Raw genomic sequence first — 24,433 nt, 5'->3', positions numbered from 1 at the left:
CCATGCCTCAGTTTCTTCGGCTGAGAAAAGACTGTATTATAATTATTTCCAAGTTGAAACATTTTGCAATTCTGTGAATAGCAATAAAGTTTAGCAAATCCTTGGAATTGTGTTTATCCAATTAAACTTTGCAGTTCTGTAGTTAAAATGATTAAATATGAGCATAAAAGAGACCTTTCCATTTACTCTTAGAGAAAACAGCCAGTCCATGATAAAAACAGCAAAGCTGCTTACATTTACTGCAAAGGACTTTCAAAACGTATATTCCATATTCTTACTGCTTTACAAATATATCCTAGTTATTGTTTTATCAGTCTGGGCTCTACATTATACTTGGACTCAAACCCAGTGAGAACGTTCCTGCTCTCCTTCTATGGGATATAGCTTTGGTTTGGGGAGGCTTTGTTTTTAGCACTGACAACTCTAAATAAAGTCTATTTTACCTGTTTAGTTTGCATTGACTGACAGAGTCTGGGTAAGAGAAAAAAATTTCAAGGTTGCTTGGTTCAATGCCTTGGACCATTCATTGCTCATGGTCTGTTGGTTTCTTTGAAAAATCCTTAACGTATTTAAAGCTTGAACCATTTAAACTCCCTGTCATTTCCAAATTAAATGCTTTAAAATGGAATATATGATGAATTAGGATTTAACTTCTGCTATTCCCTCCAGTATCTCTTCCCATCACTCATTTCAATGAACCTGACACTTGGTAGGGAACCCAGAATTCAAAATGTATTTTTTTCACCTTTTGTACCTGGTGGATCAGTCATTTTGTCTGAAAAGCAGCCCAGTAAGCCTTCTCACTTTCTTGTCCCCCCCACCCCCCAGCTTATTTTAGTATTTTAAAATTATATATTTGGGTGATTTTTGGATGCCCTACCCTTCCTTATTATACTGTAAGCTCCATGAGGTCAGGTAACATGTTTGTGTTATTGCTCATCACTTCAGAGTCACCATACTTTATACTCTCCCAGGACAGTGCCTATGTGCCCATGTTTATATATACTTAGGATGTGTTTGTTAAAAGGGTGAATGTGTGAATTAATACATTTTTCAAGATTAAGCAGAATAATTCTCTCTACAATACAGTCTTTGATTTTTTCCCCTATCTCTTCACAACTCCTATCAAAACTATTTACATCCTTCTCTGTTCTATGGGCATGTTATTTATATGCCTAGTTGGTACATTTTATGTGTGTTAAAGATACTGGCTTAGGAAAGTGCCTTGTCTTATTTGGACTTATTTTGCTGACCACAATGTCTGGGTATAGTCATTCATGCAGCAAGTATTTCTTGAGCAGCTGATATGAACCAAGTAATATTTATAATCAGAAAATAGTTTACCCATCCTTACAAACCAGTATTTAGCTCTGCTTCTGACTTACAAATAATACCCAATGGTGGTGTGCCAAAGAAGGAATGGATGAGTCACCTTACCCCTCACTCTGTGCTAACACATTTCTACACATAAAGCTGAGTCTCTATACCATTTGCAGTAATTTAGCAAGATTGAAATAATTATGTTTTTAATGGGATTTGAAAATCATAGTTATGGTGGTTATACTAATGTTTAATGACAGTCAGCTATTGTGGACCGAGTGACTTTGAAATCTGAGGTAGAAGGTACAAGACAAATTCATCTGTGTAAAATCTTTTTTTTTTTTCTTTTTTTTTAATTAATTAATTTATTTATGGCTGTGTTGGGTCTTCGTTTCTGCGCGAGGGCTTTCTCTAGTTGTGGCAAGTGGGGGCCACTCTTCATCGCGGTGCGCGGGCCTCTCGTTATCGTGGCCTCTCTTGTTGTGGAGCACAGGCTCCAGACGTGCAGGCTCAGTAATTGTGGCTCACGGGCCCAGTTGCTCTGCGGCATGTGGGATCTTCCCAGACCAGGGCTCGAACCCTCGTCCCCTGCATTGGCAGGCAGACTCTCAACCACCGCGCCACCAGGGAAGCCCTGTGTAAAATCTTGACATTAAGTATATCAAACTCCTTGTCAAATTAAAAAGAGTAAGTGATTCACATTTGTGTACGAAAATTTATCTCTGATGATTTCAATGTAGCTTATTAGTAAATCACAATGATTGTGAGATAAATGGGGGTAAACTGATGTGGATGCAGTAGTAACTGCTTGATTTTTATTGTTTTCTTTAGTCAATAAATAACATAGTGGGTGTATGTTTTGTAGAAATTTTCTCCTACCTGGTGAGTAACACACTTCACTTTCTTTCTAAATGTATTGCTAACATTGATTATAGAACACAGCTTAATTTACCAGTGCAGGAAGCAGCAACCTACTATTTAACAAATCCAAATATACTTTCTCTCATTTAAATTTCTCTTCGTACTAAATTATGTTGTATGTGTTGTTCCTGTAAAGAATTATCATCTATTTTCAGCAACTCTCTTACAGGTGCATAAGATCATTTTACCCCAGAATATAAATTATGCTGGTATGCATCAAAATTGTGTAGATTATCAATTTTTTGAACATTTTTATGATACTTCACAAATTAAAAAACCCATCAATATTCATATTGTTAAAGGAAGTAATGATGCCCACATTGAGATACTGTGTTAAATAAATAAAATATTGAATTTAAATAACCAAACAGTATTTGAAGCATAAAGGCACTCGATTAATTTTACTTCCTTTATCTTTTTCCTGGGCATTATATAGCTACAAACACTTAAAGAAGAGGGAAACTAAACATCAAATAAGGAATATAATACAATAGGAATTATATTCTTGGATTTTTCCACCCACTTTTATAGCATTTTTACAATAGGAATTTGTTTTTAATTGTTATGTTACTATATAGAATTCCTAAGATACCAGTGAGTATTTTTTGCTGTGTGAGCATCTTTCGCTGTGTTTGTTTTGTTTGTTAAGGATTGTTCTATCATTCTGTTTTTTTGGAATAACCTATGTAAAGCAGAAGGTTTTTTTTTTTTTTCATAAATATTTGGTAGGAATCTCCAGTTGAACTGCCAAGGCCCTATACTTTTGTGTGGGATGGTATGTTTGTTTGTGGGCATTTTGTCTGAAATACTAATTAAAACTTTTTAATGCACAATGAGCTAATCCTGTTCCTTATTTCTTCTTGATTCAGCTTCGGTAACATACATGTTTTTAGATATTTCTTCAGTTCATGTAAGTTTCAGACTAGAACTGCTATTCCCACGTTTTGATTGGAGCATGTAGTACATTTACATTTAAAGTAATCACTGTTAAGTATCTACTTATTGCCATTTTGTTCATTGTTTTCTGGTTGTTTCTGTAGTTCTTCTCTGTTCCTTCTTTTTGTGTTTTCTTCCCCTCTGATTTGATGACTTTCTTTGGTGTTAGGTTTGTATTCCTTTCTATTTATTTTTTGTATATCTGTTACAGGTTTTTGGTTTCTGGTTACCATGAGGTTCATATATAACAGTCTATGTAGTTAGCAGTCTATTTTAAATGGATGGTTTTTTAAGTTTGAGCACATTTTAAAAGCACTACATTTTAACTCTCCCACCCACATTTTATGTTTTTGATGTCATATTTTACATCTTTTTGTGTATCACTTAACTAATTATTGTAGTTTTGGTTAATTTTACTACTTTTGTCTTTTAACCTTCATCCTAGCTTTACAGGTGGCTGCTCCACTACCTTTACCAGTGGGATTTCTTCTTCTATAATTTTCTTGTTTCTAGTTATAGCCTTTTCTTTTCCATTTAATGAAGTCCCTTAACATTTCTTTCAAGACTGGTTTAGTGGTGATGAACTTTTTAGCTTTTGCTTTTCTGGGACACTTACCACTCCTTCCATTCTGAATGGAAACCTTGCCAGGTAGATTATTCTTGGTTTTAAGTTCTCTCCTTTCAGTACATTGAACATATCATGCCAGCCCATTCTGGGGCTGCCCACCAGGTGGGGCAGGGTGGGAGCCATTTTGGAGGGGCTAGTCAGGACAAAAAGGTTGGATGGGGTGGTTCCTTAGGGGAATGCCAGGGTAGGGGTGCAAGGTGTTAGCTAGGTTGATGGAGAGTGACAGAAATGGTGCCGGCCAGTGTCAGGCCAGTTAGGTGGAGAGTTAAAAAAAAAAAAATGCCTTCCAATGCTTCTTTCCCCAGAGAAAATTCCATCAGATCCCTACCCCTTTGGCACACATCCTAAAATTAGTCAATTAATCTTATTCTCATATGACCCAGGCATTTTTCAAGCTACTGCTTCTGCACTAAGATTCAGAGTAAGTGAGTTTGTGCAAAAGCCCTTCAAGAAGAGTCATGATTTCCTACAGCCATCCAGCTCTCCTGGACATAAGCCCTGCTGGTTTTCTAAGCCAGACATTATGGGGGTTTGTTTTCCCAGTGCAGGTCTCCTGGGCTAGGGAGCCTGACGTGGGGCTCAGACCCTTCAGCTCTCATGAGGAACATATATGGTTCTGATATCCCTCCTCCTTTTGGGTCCCTGCACTAGGGGTGTGGATTCTGGCTAGACCCTGTCTCTGCCTCTCCCACCTGTCTCGATATGACCTTTTTTATATATCCTTAGTTGTAGGAAATCTGTTCTGCCAGTCTTCAGGTCATTCTCAGAGATAGCTGTTCTATGTGGAGCTGTTTTGGTATGTCCATAGAAAGAAGTGAGTTCAGGATCTTCTTACTCCACCATCTTGACCTGGACCCCCTCAAGCATTTCTTACACACTATCTCATTTGATTCCTTCAAGATTCTTAAAAATTAACTATTTTAGAGAAGTGGAGATCCTCATTCAAAATCACACTATCAGCCCCTAATGGAACCCATCTCTTTTGGTTTATAAGTCCAATATTCCTTCTACTACCCATACATAATTTCTATCTCTGCATCATCCAAATATTGTACTTGATATAAAAGACTAGATAATTCATGGTATGTGATCAGTTAAAATATTATACTGAGAAAAATATATAAAAAGTGGTGAACTTGCTCTTTCTCACTAAGAAGTCAAGTCAGAAAAACAAATGTAGGGCTTGGTCTAGAATTCAGTGACCAGGAATATATTTGAAGGAGCATGAATAGAGTTTTTGTTTGATTGGTATGCATTAAGATATTATATATTATGCCACAGATTATGATTACAAGATCTAAAGCATGGTTTTGATCCATTTTTTTGTTGTCTGTTTCCATACAGGAGGCACAGTTAAATAGTGGAAAGAACAAGGGTTTGAGTGATAGAAGACCTGAGTTCTGGTTTTTGCCTCCCCTATTTGGTTGGAGTGACCTGGACAAATCATTTCTGCTCCTTGAATCACTAGCTTTTTGATTTTTAATTTAAGGAGTTGAATAAGATGATTCGTAATGCTCCTTTAAGTTCTGGCACAACTAGAAGGATAGAAAAAAGTTCTCAGAAACAAAATGGGAACAACAGCAACAAAAAATCACCCTTGCTTTTATGGCCTCCCTGTTGTGAGAGGGTTTCAACAAGTCTTAACTCTATCAAGCCAACCTGAGTAGTTAGCAGTCACTGTTTTGAACAAAGTCATATTTAAGTATAATAAAAAGTTAATTTTATGTGTTTAAATGTGTAAATATATGAGAAACTGAAGAGCTATCCAGTGATGGGGTTTTAATGAAAGTAATTAAGCTACTTCATCCTTGAAATATTTTTTGGGGAAAAATCTGTGCTAAAGCCTCTTAAATGACTATTAAGGGAATGCTAAGAATAAATACTAATAGGACTGAATGCCTGTTATATACATGTTTTTGTGTTATTGAAAACAAAAGGAAATTATCTTAGATTGATCAGAGAAAAAGATAAAAATCCATTAATTCCCTTCAGGCTCAGTGAACTGATATAACTGGTAATTTTTAATATTTCAGGAATATATCTTTCTTCTTTTCCTCTTTTAAAATATTTTTAGGGATTTGGGATAGCACGAGAGTTAGATATCAATTAACCATTGATCCATTTTTCTCCTACTTTCTATATTTTGACATAGTTTCTATTTAATCAGTGAAACATCATCAGAAAAATTTCTCAATTCTGTTATGTTTTTATAGCAATTAATGATTTCATCTAGATTCTTATGATAGTTTATTGATATGAGTCTTATGTCTCTGTATTTGTGTCTTCTATTTTTTATTAGTAAATATTTTAGTTGAAAGGAGAGGTTACATAAGCTACTGCTAATCAAATATTTAAACATCATATTTGTATTTGAGTGGGACATTAATTTTTAAAAATTACCAGTTTTATTTAAATAACCAAATACATTAAATAAAGCATTACATGGTGAGATCTAAATTCAGGTACAAGGAAAGTTCTGTTGTATAATACTGTTCTAGAAAGCCTAAATCAGTGGCTTCCCTAGTGGAGCATCAAAAACTCGAGTCTTGGGTACAACACGGACAGAACCAATGACTCTCTGGAGTTATGTTCTATATATCTCCATATTTTTTCAATAATCCAAGGAACTTTTAATATATTGGCAGACCTTTTTTTTTTTTTTGAATTTTATTTTATTTATTTTTTTATACAGCAGGTTCTTATTAGTTATCCATTTTATACATATTAGTGTATACATGTCAATCCCAATCTCCCAATTCATCACACCACCAGCACCCCCGCCACTTTCCCCGCTTGGTGTCCATACGTTTGTTCTGTACATCTGTGTCTCAATTTCTGCCCTGCAAACCGGTTCATCTGTACCATTTTTCTAGGTTCCACATATATGCGTTAATATACAATATTTGTTCTTCTCTTTCTGACTTCACTCTGTATGACAGTCTCTAGATCCATCCGTGTCTCTACAAATGACTCAATATCGTTCCTTTTTATGGCTGAGTAATATTCCGTTGTATATATATACCACTTCTTCTTTATCCATTTGTACATTGACAGATCTTAGAACTCTTATTCTGTAATGTAAAAAAGGAAAATAAAATGTTTAAAAATTATAATTTTAAATGAGGTAACTCAATATCCATTATATATAGGAGATATTATATATAGTCAATTATTTTTCTGGAACATCCAGTCAAATAAATTGAGACCCTTTTAGAAATTGCTAGGTGATTTTAAATGGTATGGTAAACTATATATGTATAATATATATATTAGAAGGTCAATGTTTTTTATATAATCTAGTAAAAATGACTTGAAATTATTCTGGAAGATGTTTTCATTAAAAGTAAGATTATTTTTTAAAACAAAAACATAAAGTACATAGTTACAAATATAATAAGAAATTTATGGAAAGCATAAAAAGAAAATTATAAAAGAAGACAATTTTTAAAGTCTTACAAAAAAAGAATGGTGTGGCATATACTTAAATCACCACATCACAAGCACATCGAAGCATTAGAGAAAAAACAGATAATATTAAGACATTATTGATAAATCTTGCTACTCCAATTAAAAACTCTAATTCAAAAATTAACGTAGATAAATTTAAAATGAAAATAAAGATGTAAATAAATGGAGTATATCTGATAGAGGATGGAGTTTTAATAAAGCACTCTTAAAATTGCTAATCAGAAGATGAAAACACAACTGGAATTATTAACAAAGACTATAATAAGCCATTTACTAAAATAAATACAAATGGCAAATGGACATAGGCATAAATATTCAAACTCACTAGCAATCAAAAAATGCAATTTTAGCAAGAATGCAAACCAATTTTTGCCTATTGATTTTGAAAAGAATTTTAAAAATCTAATCCACCAGGTGGAAGGTGAGGAGAAATGAGCACTCTGAGAAATCACAGCTGACAAGCATGTTAATTGCTAGAAACTTACTTTACTTCAATTTAGAAATATTATCAGAGGCTCTGAAAATGTTCATGTAATTTTACTTAACAAGTCTACTTAAGGAAACTCATCCTGAGAGAGTAATCATAAATATGTACAGCAATTTGGTATAATGGCGAATGGTATATAATATGAAAAAATTGGAATGAACATCCTAAATGTCTACAAAGAGGAAAGAAGCTAAATACTTTGTGAGTGTAGACACAGAAGTCCAAAACAAAATGTTATTTTAAAATAACATACATAAATACAAGTAAACAAACTTAAACAATCAATAATAAAGGAAAGACCCAAGGATTATGAATAATTCAATTATCTAAGTCTGTGGGCTACAATTAAAAAACTCATTTTTTCAATTTTTGCTATCAGGAAAATAGATGACTTGGATAGTCTTAGATGTACTAAAAGCTAGTTTCTATTGGAGCATAGTAATATATTTCAAAATAATAATAATAAGTAAGACTGCCTGCTAATATTTAACATGGACTAATTTACTCCCCATGACGGCCCTCTAAAATCATAATGGTTTTTATCTCTGCTGATAAATGAGAAACTTACCCATGAATTATAGATGGAAGTAGGATATAAAACTTGGTAGATTGTCTCCTGTATCTATGAGACAAGGAGTGTCTACTGCACTATCAACAATAGTTTATCTAAATGGAAAATAAAAACATTCCTTAGAACCACAAATGGAATAATCACAGTATTCAATGACATATAAGCCAACAAAGGGTGCCTATATAAGTTACAAATAATTAACATCATAGTACTATGTTCTAAGTCTATAAATAAAATAATTAATGTATTTTACAATTATTTTATAATTTTATATGTCATTCTTATATTTTTATATATTTGGAAAGTAAACCATAAGCTACTAAATAACATTTAAGAAAATAATTAAGAGTAAATAATAGTGAAGGAAATTACAATATATTCATACATGAATGAAAATTACATATTACATATTAAGCTCTGCATGTGTCAAAGTTTGTAAGAAACACATAGTGTTCAAAGAGAAAATGAAATACATTCATTAAGAAATATGAAGGAATGAAGGATTAATTGCAAATCAGATGAGAATTTAAATCTGTAACAGAATAAGTTCCAGAAATTCAAGTAAATTTAGAACAAATTAAAAGAAATGAGATTATAAATTAATAATACAGAGAAAAAAATTAGAAAAATTTAATCAAGAGCTGTTTTTTGAAAATATTAGTAAGACACTATAGCAGAAGGGATGACAAAAACAAACATAATAAAGGAAAGAAAAAAAAGAAAAAAGAAAGAAATAGATTATGCCATAAAAAATGGTAAAGAACTATTATGAAGACTGGACTATATAATGTAAATTTTAAAATGTAAATAAAATCAATACATATTTAGAAAAATATAAATTGCCAAATATTGCCTAAATTTAAATTGAAAAGTTATAATTGGCTTCTAATATTTAAAGATATTTTAGTGGTAAGAATACTTCTCTAAATTTTCAGACCATGATGATTCCATAGGTGAGGTACTTTTAACTCATTCTAAAAAGAAACATACCATAAACACACCATAAAATAGCCGTATTCATTCAAAAAGATTAATGTAACTTTTAATTCCAAAATCTGGTAAAAATATAAAAAAGAAAATGAATTCTTATTCTTCGCTGGTGGGAGTGAAAAATGGTACAGCCACTTTGAAAGACATTTTGGCAGTTTCCTGCAAAACTAAACATAGTCTTACCATATGTTCCAACAGTCACACTCTGGCATATGCTCAAATGAGTTGAAAACTTATGCCTGCACATAGATATTTGTAGCAGCTTTATTCTTAATTGGCAAGACTTGGAAGCAACCTGGATATCCTTCTTTAGGTAAATGATAAATAAGCTGTGGTATGTCCAGACAATGGAATGTTATTCAATGCTAAAACCAAACCAAACCAAACCAAACCAACCAACCAACCAACCAAACAAACAAAACCCAAAAAACTATCAAGCCATGAAAAGACATTTAGGAACCTTAAATGCATATTACTAAGTGAAATATACTTGTCTAAAATGGCTGTGTACCATGTGATTCTAACTACATGACATTTTGGAAAAGGCAAAATTATAGAGACACTAAAAAATTAGTGGTTGACAGAGGTTAGGAGGGAGGGAGAGAGGGATAAATAGGTGGAGGATCTTTAGAGCAGTGATACTACTCTATATGATACTATAATGTTGGAAACATGTCATTGTACATTTGTCTAAACCCTTAATATACACCACCAAGAGTGAACCCTAAAATAAACTATGGACTTTGGGTGATAGTGATGTGTCAACGTTGGTTCATTCATTGTAATAAATGTACTATTCTGGTAGGGGTACATCGCTACTGCAGGCAGCTGTGCATGTGTACAGGTAGAATTATATGGGAAATCTCTGTACCTTCCTCTCAGTTTTGCTGTGAACCTACAACTATTCTAAAACATGAAGTCTTCAAAAAAAAAAAAAGAAAGAAACTGAAAGTTAAATTTAATTACTAACAAAAATGTAAAGATCTTAATTTATTGAATGAATATTTATTTATTGAATGAATATTTATTTCATGTAGGTGAATGTTCTAGGCTCTGAATATAAAGCATTGAATTAAAAAAAAAAGATCAAATTCTTCTCAATGTGGAACTTAAAATCTAGTGAGAGAAAACAAATAATAAACCATCAGTAAGTATGCATCTGTTGGAATCAAAAGTTAATAGAGAAAAATACATCAGAGTAAGCATACCAGGGAAAGGGTAGGTTTTTCTGTTTTACCACAAGCTGATTAGATGGTGAAGTTGATGCTGTTAGTGCCACACACTAATCCCCAATCTAGTGATTAGGCAGAGGAGAAAGTAAATGATGAGTGTCAGTTATGGCCTTAGGATCAACTCTTGGAGTAAGGGCTGTAGTTTATCCCACTAACAATGGTCTTGTATGTTTTCCCAGAAGATGTGACCAACCAGATAGGTTCACTTTATCCGTCTCTCCAGGAACAGTTTACTGTAATGTGAATAGGAGGTGTATCTGAGCAGTGCAAGGGGTGGATAGTAGTAGATGCTGTTGGTGATTTCTTAATATTCCTTTTATTAAGTGGTGCGCACGTCCCCCAACTGCTAATATTGTCTAATAACAACTCACAGCTGCCTTCTTTTCTGGACAATTTCTCTTAAACAAATGTGAGCTACCGAGTCTGAGAGGCAACCCTTGTTCTTAGGGAAGGACTTTAGCTGATGACTAACTGGGACAGAGTTGAGAGAACGGCTCCCATTCTCTCAAGGTGGTACTGATTGTATGGAGCAATTTGTGCTACAGAGCTTCCTGGTTTGAACTGGGTACTGTAGTGTTCTGCCTCGACTTGGGACAAATATGAAGTGCCAGTCTCACTCCAGAGTTCCTCTTAAGATTGGCTGAGGGGTTAGTTGCAATCATAGTGTGGATTACCTTCTTCCTCTCTGCCTGAATTTGAACCTTTCATTTTCTTAGAAGTGTATTTCTTGAGAGTACACACCAATAAATCTTCTGCAAGCTTTCATCTCAAGGTCTGTTTCCGAGAAACCAAAACAATGTGGGAACAAACTGAAAGGATTCTCATGTTCATACCATATCTTTCTTTAGATGTTCCCCATCTTTATTTGGCTTCCTTCTCTCCCCTTTTCCTGAGAGAACATCCTCAAGAAATAACTCAAACAAGCCTATCTCATGCTCTACTTTTAGGAAACTGATATAAAAGAGATAACATTTGATTCATGACCTGAACAAAGGAGAAAAAAAAAGAATCCTGTGTGTTTAGAGTATACCAGCCAAACAGAATGACAAGTAAATTAGGTGAAAAAACTTATGTTAAAAGAACAACTAGAAGGACAGTGTGGCTAGAGCAGAGTCAGTGAAGTGGGAAATGGAAGTATTAAAAAAATGGCCCTGAAGGTCTTTGGAAAGACTTAACCAAATAATTTTAGGAAGAGATTGGGATCTCAGGTGGCCTCAGCCTGCAGCGGCTTGAAGCAGGATTTTGGTTCCCGGCCAGAGATTGAGGTTCGGCAGCGGCAGTGAGAGGGCTGAATCCTAGCCACTACACAACCAGAGAAGGGTGGCCAGTGAACGGTGGCCAGAGAACGGTGGCCCTGGCCTGTGAGCTGTGTAGAAATGAATTTCCACATAGAGATGGAAAGTAGTGAAACAAGTAAACTGTTTATTAGGAGGAAAAAGAGTACAGTACGTGTGGATAGACACACGGGCAGGCTCAGAGAGAGAGTTGCACCATTGTGGTAATTTGAATCACTTTTATGGGGCATTTCTTCTGGGTTTCCTTTGACCAATCATCTTGCTTTGCCTGGTTCTGAGTCTGTATTTGGTTTATGTCAGGGTCCCCCATGTATGCCTGCGCATCTCTTAGCCAAGATGGATTCTAGCAAAGAGGCCTATGGGTAGTTGACTTCACTTACTATGGGGTGGCACTCCCTCCCTTTTTGACCTCCAAGGAGCCTTTCTACGCATGTGTAGTTGGGAAGGTCTCCTTGACTTTGAGAATGAGGAATATGTGGTTTTTTATCTCTTATCTGGGTAAGACCCAGCCTCCTCTCTCACTCCAGCTGTTATGGCGTTTCTGTCCACAGAGAAGAAACTTCAGCTGTTCAGCCTGGGGCCCATCTATCTCCTGCCTCAATTGGAAGAAAGTTGGTTGGTATGTTTTATATTTGTGAAGGATCATCTTGGCTGTATTTAGGTTACTAGACTATAGAGGGACAAGAGAAAATGCAAAACCCTATCAGTGTGTGTGTGTGTATGTGTGTGTACATTCATCAGTGCATTAAAAGATCATCCTTCTCATATAGGATCATCCCCTGAATACAAAAATAGTTGGTCAACATCAGAAAGTCTATAAATCCAATTTACAATTTAAATAAATCTAAGAAGAAAAAATATTATGTCTATTTTATTAAATCCAAAAAAGCATGATAAAGTTAACAGAATATTTATGGTAATAATTTTTGCTAGCTAAGATTTCAAGAGGATATAAAAATTTGATTTGTGTTAAATCTTGGAGATACACAACAAATACAGTAAGTGCTGCAAATTAAGGTATTTTAGGCTACTTAGTAACCAAATAGTCCAAGATCTCAGGGGCTAAACATAATAAAAATTTATTTCTTGGTCATATCACATACTAATATGAGTTGGCCAACTCTCCTGAGCTATTATCCTGAGACCCTACCACAGATGCTGCTTCCTTCCACCTTTTGACTCCAGGACCCATAAGGGATTTCTTAAAATCCTTCTCCCAGATCTCTGCATATAGATACACAGAGAGGGAAAGAGAGAGTGGAAGATTGAAGGGAGCATTTTATAATTAGTCCAGGAAGTGATAAGTATAATATTACATTGACTACAACTCATGGCCACCAGTCCCCATTCTAATAGTAGCTTAGGCTGGAAAATATAATCTATAATCTTCATGTGTGCCTAAGAAAAAGAAATAGATTGATAAGCATCTATCTATGGGCAAACAGGAAATCTTGCAAAGTGATAATGGGAATGCAGACTGGTTACTCCAGTTGAGAGCAAATTTAAAGTACTTAAGCTACCTGGATACAGGCACAAACTATTACTTAGAAATATCACTCTTGGATATATATATTCCAGGGAAATTCTCAAACTGATTCATAAAGGAATATGTGTTAGGTTTTTCCCAGTAGTGTTCCAAGTGCCTGGATTTGGAGACAATTTTTGAGTCAAAAATTGCAGTTGTCGCAATCACGTAGATGTATAATCAGTAACATGAATTTATATTTAACACATAGGTCTGTATGAACAAAAAAGAAAATAAGATCTACAATAATTGTATACTTTAAAAACACAACAACAATAACAAGACTGCACATTTGACAAAGATAACTTAAAATTCAAGGATGTATGCAAAACACATAGCAACCCCCTATGTTTGGGGGTGGGTGGCAAATCATATGGAGATGGATATAAAAAGAGGGATTATAAATGAATTGTGAGCCGCCATTGGTGGACCAGTGTTAGTCACATGAACTGAGAAGTGTGATCAACACTGTTTTTATGATTTACCAAAAAAAGAGGCATTCCTGTCTCCATTCTCTTTATGCTAAAGGATTATTTTAATAAAGTAGAAGTGTGACTATGGATGTGAAAGAAATGCGTTAATTCAGTCATTCAAGAAATATTTCTTGATCACCTAATATGTGCTGGAATTCTGCTACTTGATGAGGATAAAACAGAAATCCCATTCTCAGCCCTTGAAGACCCTGGATTCCTTAGGTACACAGACGTGTGCACCAGCCTTTCCAATACAGTGAGAATCATCGCAAGGAGCTATACAAATGTGCGGGGACTGATGTATTCTCTCTTCAGACCACACATTATTTCACCACATACACTCTGTACTTTCATAGTCATAACACTAATTGCACTCTTTCCAACTGCTCATTTTTTGATTGCTTGAGGACAGGCACCTCGTCTGTCTTGCTTGTTATAGTATCATGAGTGCCTTACACAAAGCACAGGATCTAGTCAGTGCTCCATAAATATTCATAAAACAAATAAGTACACAAATGGCCCCTGGTGAAAATTTCAGAAGTATAATTCTGTTTCTTTAGAATTTATTTCAATAAAAGAGCCACGGTTGATGATACAGAAGAATGCTGACTTGCCCAATTCTCAATAAACTAATAATGGCTGTGAAATTACAAGTAAATTTTTTGTTGTTTTTGCCACTATCCCAGTATGTGAAAATTCTGAATTTAACCATTGTAGTTTAATGTATTCATTACTACTAAATTGCCATACCAGCATATGATGTCATTCTGTAATTTATCTTATTTTCTTTGCCCACTTTAAAGAACATTTTCAATGCCCACTTGGAATCAGGCGTTGCGTTAGTTGCTGAGGATCAAGGGATGAGTTAAATACACATGCTGTTTTTAAGGGGCTCATAGTCCATCGATGGTGACATGTACATGAGTTCATTCACTGTATTCAGGTTTGCAGAAAGTGGTGCAGGAACACAGAGAAGGAAGTGAAATTTGCTATGAAGTTGAAGAAGGCAAGGGCAAGCCACAGGAAAGATGATATATGAGTTAGGTCTTAAAAGAAAAGCAGGAGTTTGCCATCTGGACAATCAGAAAAAGGCATCCAGGAAGTATAAACAATATATTTAGAAAAATAAAATCAGGGAAAAGAGCAGTATATCTTAGAAGCCTGGAGGAATCAGGTGTGGCTAAAACATAGGTGGTTCTTGTGGGGCAAAACTCAGGATGAGCCTGCAAAGACAATATGGGCCCCAGTTCTGGAGAGTGGAGTTTCAAGTTTATTCAGTGGGCAACTGGAAGTTATCAGTAGCCTTAAAGTTCTTTCATTTATTTTCTTTCTAGAGTTGTAGCTTCCTGATTTACTAAGTTTCTGGTTCATGGGAAAGCAGCCTTTAAAATGGCATTTAAAAAGGCTGAGAGTTCACACATCAACTAATTTCTTTTCAACCACATATTAGCACTTGGATTTGGCTTATAGCTCTAATTTCTTGCAAAACACTATTTTGATGTTCATATTCTTATTTAGGGTTAAATATCCCAGAGCCACAGTGTTTGCTGAATCAGGACTATAACTAAACTATGAATATCTCAACTTGACAAAATCTGTATTTACCCACTTGTATTCTGCTGAAGACATTAAAATTCTCTGTGGAGAATGGAAATTTGTTGCACATATATACAGTAGAGTAAATTAAATTAAAAAAGAGTGATGTGAGGCTGCAAACTCAAGATAAATGGTGTATAAATCCAGATATTAAATTAAATGTTTCACTGGGCAATGAAGAAGTGTTATACATTCGCTCTCTCCCGATGTGTAAGAAATTGATTAGCTAAATTTCAAATTCACAAGGTAACTGACTGATACTCATTTTGCATAATTCCTGAAAGGGTGCTTAAGACACATGACAAAAGTCAACCATGATCTGAACTCAAAAAGCAATTTCTTGCCCATGTATTTGACACGTGAGCTGTGAGGATGCAAGAATTATGGGAAAGCAGTAAGAACGTGTCAAATGCAATAACTATCCTAAGAATGAGTTGCTTATTTTAATTGTCTTGCCTATTCTGTTAACATATATATTATAGGCAATATGAATATAAGATGCTGGCATTTTTGGTATCCTGTTATTTTAAAAGAAATATATGGTAACCATTAAGTGTGCATTATCTCTCCTTGTAGGTCTTTTAAGATATTTCCATGAGTAAGATGCTAACTCTAGAGTCAGTCCCATAGCACAGTAAGGTTGGAGATATTGGTGGAGTGGGTGCATAGGGAACTGAGGGTCTCGTTGCTCTCCTAGCAACTAGTGATATAAAGTTTGGGTGTAAATATCGCAGTCACTTACTTTCAGCAAGGCAATTTGAGCTCATTTATTTAACTCTTTTTCCCACAGTTCTTGGGAAATGAGTAAAAAATATGAAATAAATGTGCAGACATACGTATCGTTAATAATGAAGCGTTTCAGACATCAAACAGTAGGTTCCAAATTCAGGAATTGAATATAAGTGGTAACCCACTACATAACACAGAACAAGACTGTGTGGAAAGGAAATTAAAGGAGTTCCTTGTGGATCTGGGTTCACAGGAACAAACACAAGGAAAAAAATGGGAATCAGCAGGAGCTGAGAATCATGCGCAAGTTTGGGGTGGTGAACTGAGGGTAACTTGAATAACTTGAACAGTTCCTGACTGTACCACATCAACAACAAACCAATTTACCCTGGCACACATAGTAATTATTCTTTTAGCACAAATAAATAGGTAAGTAAACACTGAAGATTGCTACAACCAACTCCTAAAGGCTTAAAGGAAGAGGAACAGTTCTCAGCCAACTCCGGCATGGTTGGCAAACCAGTGGACTCCCCAGTTGGGTGTCCCTCCCTTTGTGTTCTTCACAGCCATCTAGAGTAACTACAGACTAGTCAAATAAAACTACAGTAAATATCAGCTTTCCCATTTCCCATCTACAGTTGTGCAAACTGAGTAAAAACAGTAAACATGTGATGCAGTTAAGGAGGAAAATGAGGAATCTTATGAGGATTCAGAGGAGATATCCTGCTGTGAAATTATTTTAGTCTAAGAAACAATAAAACATAAGAAAAACTCTAACTTGTATAAAGACTGAAGATTTTGCATTTTTAAGATAAAAGTAAAATCAACAAAGAAAAGTTATGGATGAATGTGATTAAAGTTTTTAAACTTTAAGAATTATGAACAAGGAAAAACTAAAAAGCATGCTAGAGAAGTCTCATGGCTCATTTCCTCATGTCCCACTTCCTTCAGGTGTCAGCTCCAATATCATCTCTTCTGTATGACCTTTCTGATCTTTCTTTTGTAAGCTTGGAGCCCATTTTTACACTGTTCTGTGTTTTGTTCTTGTCACTCTCTAGCATGAAATATATTTACTTGCTTATTGCTTGTCTTCCCCCAAAAGAAGACAGCTTTTTTTGGTTTGTTCATTGTTCTTTCACTCCATTATCAGAACTATCCATCACACATTGCAGCTGCTCAAAAAATTGTCTGTACAACAAAGGAATGAGAGCTAGTGAGCGAGCTCCTCTGACCACAGAGGCATTCCTAACTAAAACCATGGCATCAGCAAAGGAGTTAACCCGTCCTTCCAGGAATGAAGGAACTTTACTTGCTTTAAGAAGTGTATTTCAAGGAATAACAAACTGTAAACAATGCCCATTTCTCCTACCCTAGTTATTTAGGAATTGTATATTCATGTTAAATTATCTTGAGCTCCTTACATGAAATCACATAAGCTTCTCTGAGTTTTCAGTGCATAAAGCCCTAAACTTCATGTCTCTCCAGTGTACTTAGATTTCCTTTTATCATCTTGACCATAGTAATCTTAACCTGGGATGCACATAAGAATCATCTGTGAATATCTGACAAAGTTACAAAAGACCAGGTCCTCCCTACAGCAACTGAAATCAAATTTCTGGGTAGGACCCAGGTATTTGTAATTTTTAAAAAGATCCTGAAGATCCTCATATAAAGTTAATGTTGAAATCCATTGCTTTACCATTTTCTCTCTTCCCCCAGACAAGCTACTGGTTTTCTGTATTACTTGCAAAAGACAGCTATCTCCATTCCTTGTATAGATTTTCAGTGATCAGTTTTTCTAATGTGAATGCTATAACGCAATAGAGATATGATTGGGTATACCATAGGAAAGTTATTATGTTCATGACACATCTGGCTTATACAGAGATTCAGTTTAAACAGCTCTGACCTTCCTACCTAGCTCAGAGTGATTCTACAAGCTCTAGTCTGTCTCCAAAGTAGTGGCAATTGAGATCCTCCTTTACATCAGGTAAAGGGCTCAGTGCTTTTTGAAAGCTTACAAACTGGTTTAAGGTTTTACTGAGCTGCCATCTCAGGCTGTGACCAAATGACTAGCAGGTGAGGACAGAGAAGGTAACATTTCCATAGATACTGAAAGATAAATATCAAAGCACAAGACAGGTAATGGCCCCACTCACCTAAAGGCCAGATGGAGCAAGAAGTCTGTCAGGTGAGGATTCACTCTGAGTGAGATGGTGAGCCCTGCTGCTGCATGGAACTTTCTCACAGCCAATGGACTCCACTCCACTGACATTTAGGGAGGCTGTCATTACCAATGACAAGAGATTACCAATCTCAAGTTTAAAACGTTATTTAGTTATTCCTTCTCTATTTCTCTTGAGGACCCTAGAATGCTCCCTCGAAAATAGCAAACATAAAATAACCCCTTCGTTCCTTGTCTTTAATGACAGAACGTGACTGTGGGAATATCTCAGACCTGAGGTGCACAGACACCCATTTTACATTTTCCCTGGGAGAAGTCAGAGGGTAGGGAGCAAATTTTGGTAACTTCATTTTACTCCTGATAAGCCTTTCTATTCATCTCCTTAATTTCTTGGTGAGTCACTCTACCAGTTAAGCTTTGGTAAGTTTATCCTGCTATATGTCTAACATACATTTTTCAGTTCAGTCCTATGCAGACTTACATATTTTATTTCTTAAGGAGGGATGTGCCAGTGGGGAAACCCAACAATACTACCTGAATCACCCAGGCTGCTTACTAAAAAATGGAAATTCTTGGGCACCAAATACAGATGAATTGGAATCTTCAGGTATAGAGTCTAAGAGTCTTCATCTCTATAAATCTAATGCACATAAATCTGAGCTTCAGTGAAGTAAGGAAACAGGTAAATGAGACATCAGAATATAAATCCACAGATAGTGAAGTGCACTTGAAAACAATGTGTATTCCATATGCTAAAATCTTCCATGATGATTACTGATTTATCAGTTTCTCCATTTAATTCACTAATTAGTTATTTAAATCTTTAGAAATTATTTTCTAAGTGAAGACAAGTTCAGAATTGTTATAACTTTCTTATGTATTGACCCTTTTATCATTATAAAATGTCCCTCTTTATATCTGGGAATGACTTTTGCATTATACAGTGATTTACTTTGGGCCCTATTTTCATGAAAAAAGTTGTCCATTATTTCACTTTCAGTTATTTTATGTCCTTATATTTAAAGTGTGTCTTTTTTAAACTGCATAAGTTGATTTTATATATGTGTGTATATATATATATATATATATATATATACACATATACATAGACACTACAATATGTATATATGGTATTAAAGTATATATATAGTCAGACTGACATTACTTGTTCTTAATTTGAATATGTACATGGAATGTAAGCATTGATGTATTTAGTTTAAAATACGATGTTATTTGTTCTTCATATTACGTATTCCGTGCTTCTTTTTCTCTCTTTTCTTGCCTTCTAATTGATCAGTAAGTATAATTATTTCCATTTCTTCCCTCTATTGGCTTGCTAATTTACTAGATCTCAGAAGAATGGCAAAGAATATAGAAGGAAATGGATACAACTTGAGATTCTGCAGTCTGATAACAATGTCATCCTCAGGGAGAACAGCTCCTTGTGTACTTGAGTTTCACTGAGGGTAGTGTCGAGTCTATATGTTGTTTTTGCATCTCCTTAGATTCAGGCATCACTTACAAAAAAAGAAAGGTGTTTGTCCTGTCAAACCAAGGTGATTAATATAGTGGAAACCTCTTGGGTTATTTTTCTAGACTGCTTGTTACTCTTACAGAGATGGCTCATTTCGGTCACGTTACTGCTGTGCAATCCTCCATGGAGACTGTGGCCTTTATCTCACCACCTAATTCTGCATATTGAAAAGACTGAGCAACTGTTAGCTTTTGAGAGCTAAGTTAGTAAAAAATCTAAAGGGAAAACTCACAAATTCCAAATGTTAGGGATCCTTATTCTAATACACCTTCAAGCCTCCTTTCTCCTTCATTCTTGCATTATAATACTCTCTGTAATGCATTTCTTTCCCCTTTTTTTTTCCTAGACTAGCTCAAGTTAACAACTAATAATACAGAATTATTGGAGAGATCTACTATATTGTATGTTATTTTCCACCTACTGTGAAAAGTGTGCTATACCAACCATAGTGTAAAATACATAATATTAACATAAGAGAAAATTATGAACATTGTCTAGAAATCTTTAAAAACATCTGGTTTTACATTCCTGTATTCAGAGAATTGTGAGTTCTCTCCCCATGTATGTATGTATATATACAAAGAGGAAAAAAGGGTGTCTATTCAAGGGTCCTAGGCTTTTTGTCTTTGAATTCAAAGAATTTTTTAATGAGTTAAATTATAATGCTTTCCAATTGAGGAATACTCAAATATATACTTGTCTTTTACTCTGTAAATATATATGTGTGTGTGTGTGTTGTGTGTATGTGCATACACATATAATGTGTATATAAAATAACAATGAATGTGGGAAAAGAGGAAATGTTCAGTGAGAAACAAGTTTTGTATGTTAGTTATGTACATGTGTGTGCAAAAGGAAGTAGCCACTTAACATGCATGTATGATAAACATAGTGGCAATAGGTGCTGGAATTAATCATTTAAATAATAGGAGTTACTTTTCTAGATCCTAAATATCTATTTACAGATACTGAAAATAGAAGAAGACAAGTAATTAACAGTACTCTGATAGCTTTAATGATAGAAACAGATGTTCACATTTAAGGCATCAAATCTGAGTGGTTATCATTGAACTGCTGCTGCTCATGAGCAATGGTATTACGGTCCTTTTCATAGGAGAGAATATTGTAATGCAGATTATTGTGATTGTCTGAAAATATCTCCATGGCTGACAATACCTTTTTTTTTTTTTCCTTTTCTACTCTCTTCTTTGATAGTTAAATGGGGACGACATTTAACAAGCACAAATGTCCTTTCTTGTCTATTATGCTGCATTTAAGCATAATTGCTTGGAGAAAGCCTGTAGAAGTGTCTTTAAACTCAAGTTTCTTATGTCCATCAGAACCAAAGAAGATAATCTACATATTATGTTTCCTTTACATTTCATGAATTAAAAGTGAGATGAGTGATATATCTATTAAACAAGACTGAATTAAGGTTTAAAAAATAGAATCTAGGAATTAAATCTGAAAATTCTGATTCAGGCCTAGTTTGACTTTTTTTTTTCATAGAAAAATCAAAGACTCACTCAATAACAGCTTACTTTTAGGAAATAATTATTCTATTAAATCCAGTCTTATACAGTGCAATTTTCAGTGGGTCAGAGTAGACCTCATGTAAGCGAACGAAACATTTCTTTTTATTCCTGAATTCATATGTTCTCCATAAGTACTCAATTAAGGCTTTTAAATATTTGAGGAATCTATTATGAGACAGTTTTATTTTAATTATTCTGTTTGATATGCATAAAATAAAAATATGTAACAAATTAACCAAAATTTAATATTTCAAGATCATTCAGAACATTTTAATTCATGTATGTGTATGCACACAGACATATTTTATTTTTTAATTAATATTACATATTGAGACTTTTCCATATTAGTAATTCATTAACAGCCTAATTGTTAAAGTTTCACATTGTATCTTTATAAGTATGGTAAAATTTATTTAACCATCTTTTTTGCTGGATATTTGGTTTGTTTCTAATTTTTCTCTGTTGCAGATTACACTAAGACTTGATTTTACATAAAATTTTTCTTAGCTTTGATTATTTTTTCAGAGTAGACTTTTAGCATGGCTGTTAGTGGATTAACTATTAAAAATTCTAAAATCTTATGACTTACACTTAAAAATTGTTCTTCAGGAAGTTTTTATAATTTAGTCTGCCAAATGAGGAGAGGAGATCAGCAATTTAATAGGTAGGAAAATATTTCATTATTACTTAAATTTACATTCCTGTTGAGTATGTTCAATAGGTTAAATAATTATTTAAATTTTCCCTCTGTTATTGTTTCTTCCCTTTCATTCTATTGACCATTGATTGTTTTCCACTGTATTTTTTTTTTTAATTATTATTAATTGATTGATTTATTTTTGGCTGTGTTGGGTCTTCGTTTCTGTGTGAGGGCTTTCTCCAGTTGAGGCAAGCGGGGGCCACTCCTCATCGCGGTGCGCGGGCCTCTCACTATCGTGGCCTCTCTTGTTGCGGAGCACAAGCTCCAGACGCGCAGGCTCAGTAGTTTTGGCTCACGGGCCTAGTTGCTCTGCGGCATGTGGGATCCTCCCAGACCAGGGCTCGAACCTGTGTCCCCTGCATCGGCAGGCAGATTCTCAACCACTGCGCCACCAGAGAAGCCCGATCCACTGTATTTTTTATAAAGGATATTGACAATCCTGAGTGTTACATCTTTGCAAATATTTTTCAGTGGTAGTAGTTTGCCTTTTTATTTTAACTTAAAATGTATTTTTATAAATATGTGTGGATATTTTTCATTTTTAGCCGTTTCTACTGAACTTTTATTATGTATTTCTGTATTGCTTCCCATTATTAAATATTCATTTTTAAACTTTTTTATGGAAATAGTTAAAATGTAACACTTCATTCATTAAAAATTTTTAAACTGAGACACATAATTCTGCCTAAGTTTTCAACCTATAAAAACAGGCTTTCATCATAAGAATGAAAATACTGTTATCATCATCTGACTTTGGTAGCTATATAAAATACCGCTAATAATGTTTCTACATAGACTATATGTAGATATTTCTTTAAATGTCACCGTTAAATATGTCCTTTCACAATTTTAACAATCCATATAAATCTGTAAGCAACAATGTTTCTATTTTAATGGTAAGATATATTTTTGTTTCCTACTTTAGTTCACTAGGTTTAGAAACAGATTTCCACTTGTTATGTGAAGAACAAATGCACCAGTTAAGGAGCTGATTTTATTCAGGCTGTTGTGGTAGGATGAATGCTCATTAATGACAAATATCTCAAAGAATAGGAGCGGCCTGAAGATTTATAAAGGCAGGTATATAAGGGAGTCATTCGCCTATCTTGTGGAAGTCACAAAGAATGATGGAAACAGGCGTTATCTTGGAATATGTGAGAGCTGGGGTATTGTAGGTTTCCAAAGCACAAAAATGTGGGGGCATTTCTTAACTCTTGCTGTTTTCCAGGAACATGGAATTCAGGTAGAGCCCAATGTCATCTGTTAGTATGTGGTATAATGTAATCAGAGACACATTTAAGTATTGACTGTTGAATTCTGTAATCATTTGTCTTGATGATGTGGAGAAATAGACAAACCTGATGATTAATTATAAATGGATAATTCTGACATTTTCAGAATCAAAAGTTTCATTAATTTTTTTTTTCTTTCCAGACTCAATAAGGTGTTTTTAAATGAACTATAGCTATTTAGAAAACCTTTATATATCTTCAAACATAGGGAAATTATTTCTCTTGCACCAGTCCAGGAAATTCCCGAGGGTACTCAAAATACTTTTTTGAAGTATTCAGGTGAAGAAAGTATGTTCAGAAGGCAGGCTCATTAGTAGGCAAATTGTAGAAGGAGCAACTACCACAGATTTTTGTTTGTTTGTTTCTCATGACAATGAAATTCTGCCTGAAAAATAGAGCCAAGTGACTAATTATGGCTGAAATTGGGCAATTACTCCTCAAATTAGCCAAATGCAGGTGTAATTATTATTTTAAATAAGACTAATTGCTCAGTGGTAATTTGCAAAGGGGAGCCTGCATTTGGTGGAGACACAAGAACTCCAGATCCTTGACATATAGAAATATGATATGATATTTAAAAATAAGGAGTAGAAATAAATTATATATATTTATATATAGAGAGAGATAGACCGAGACAGAGTGATAGAGAGACACAGAGGATAAACTAAAGGAAATATCAAGAGAGATCTAACATCAAACTATCAAGTTTTCTTTGAAAATGTCCATGAAAACTTGTCAAATAGGGAACAATATTCTAGTACCTGAAGTTAAGACAAGTATTCTGCATATAAGGAAATCCAAGCATATTTCTAAAACCAACCACACCTACCACAAATTATTTTAAAAGTCACATCAAAAGAAAATTACAACTCTACTTTCTCATAACCTAATACTTCTAAGCCATCATTATGCCTCACCTGGATCACTGAATTAACTTCCTAGTTAGCCTGTCTTTTCATATTTTTTCTAAAGAGTAGCCAAAATGATTTTTTAAAACTGTAGATCAGAGCAGATCA

Source organism: Eschrichtius robustus, chromosome 7 (assembly GCF_028021215.1).
Source record: "Eschrichtius robustus isolate mEscRob2 chromosome 7, mEscRob2.pri, whole genome shotgun sequence".
Lineage (NCBI taxonomy): Eukaryota > Metazoa > Chordata > Mammalia > Artiodactyla > Eschrichtiidae > Eschrichtius > Eschrichtius robustus.
Note: the sequence above shows the minus strand (reverse complement) of the source record.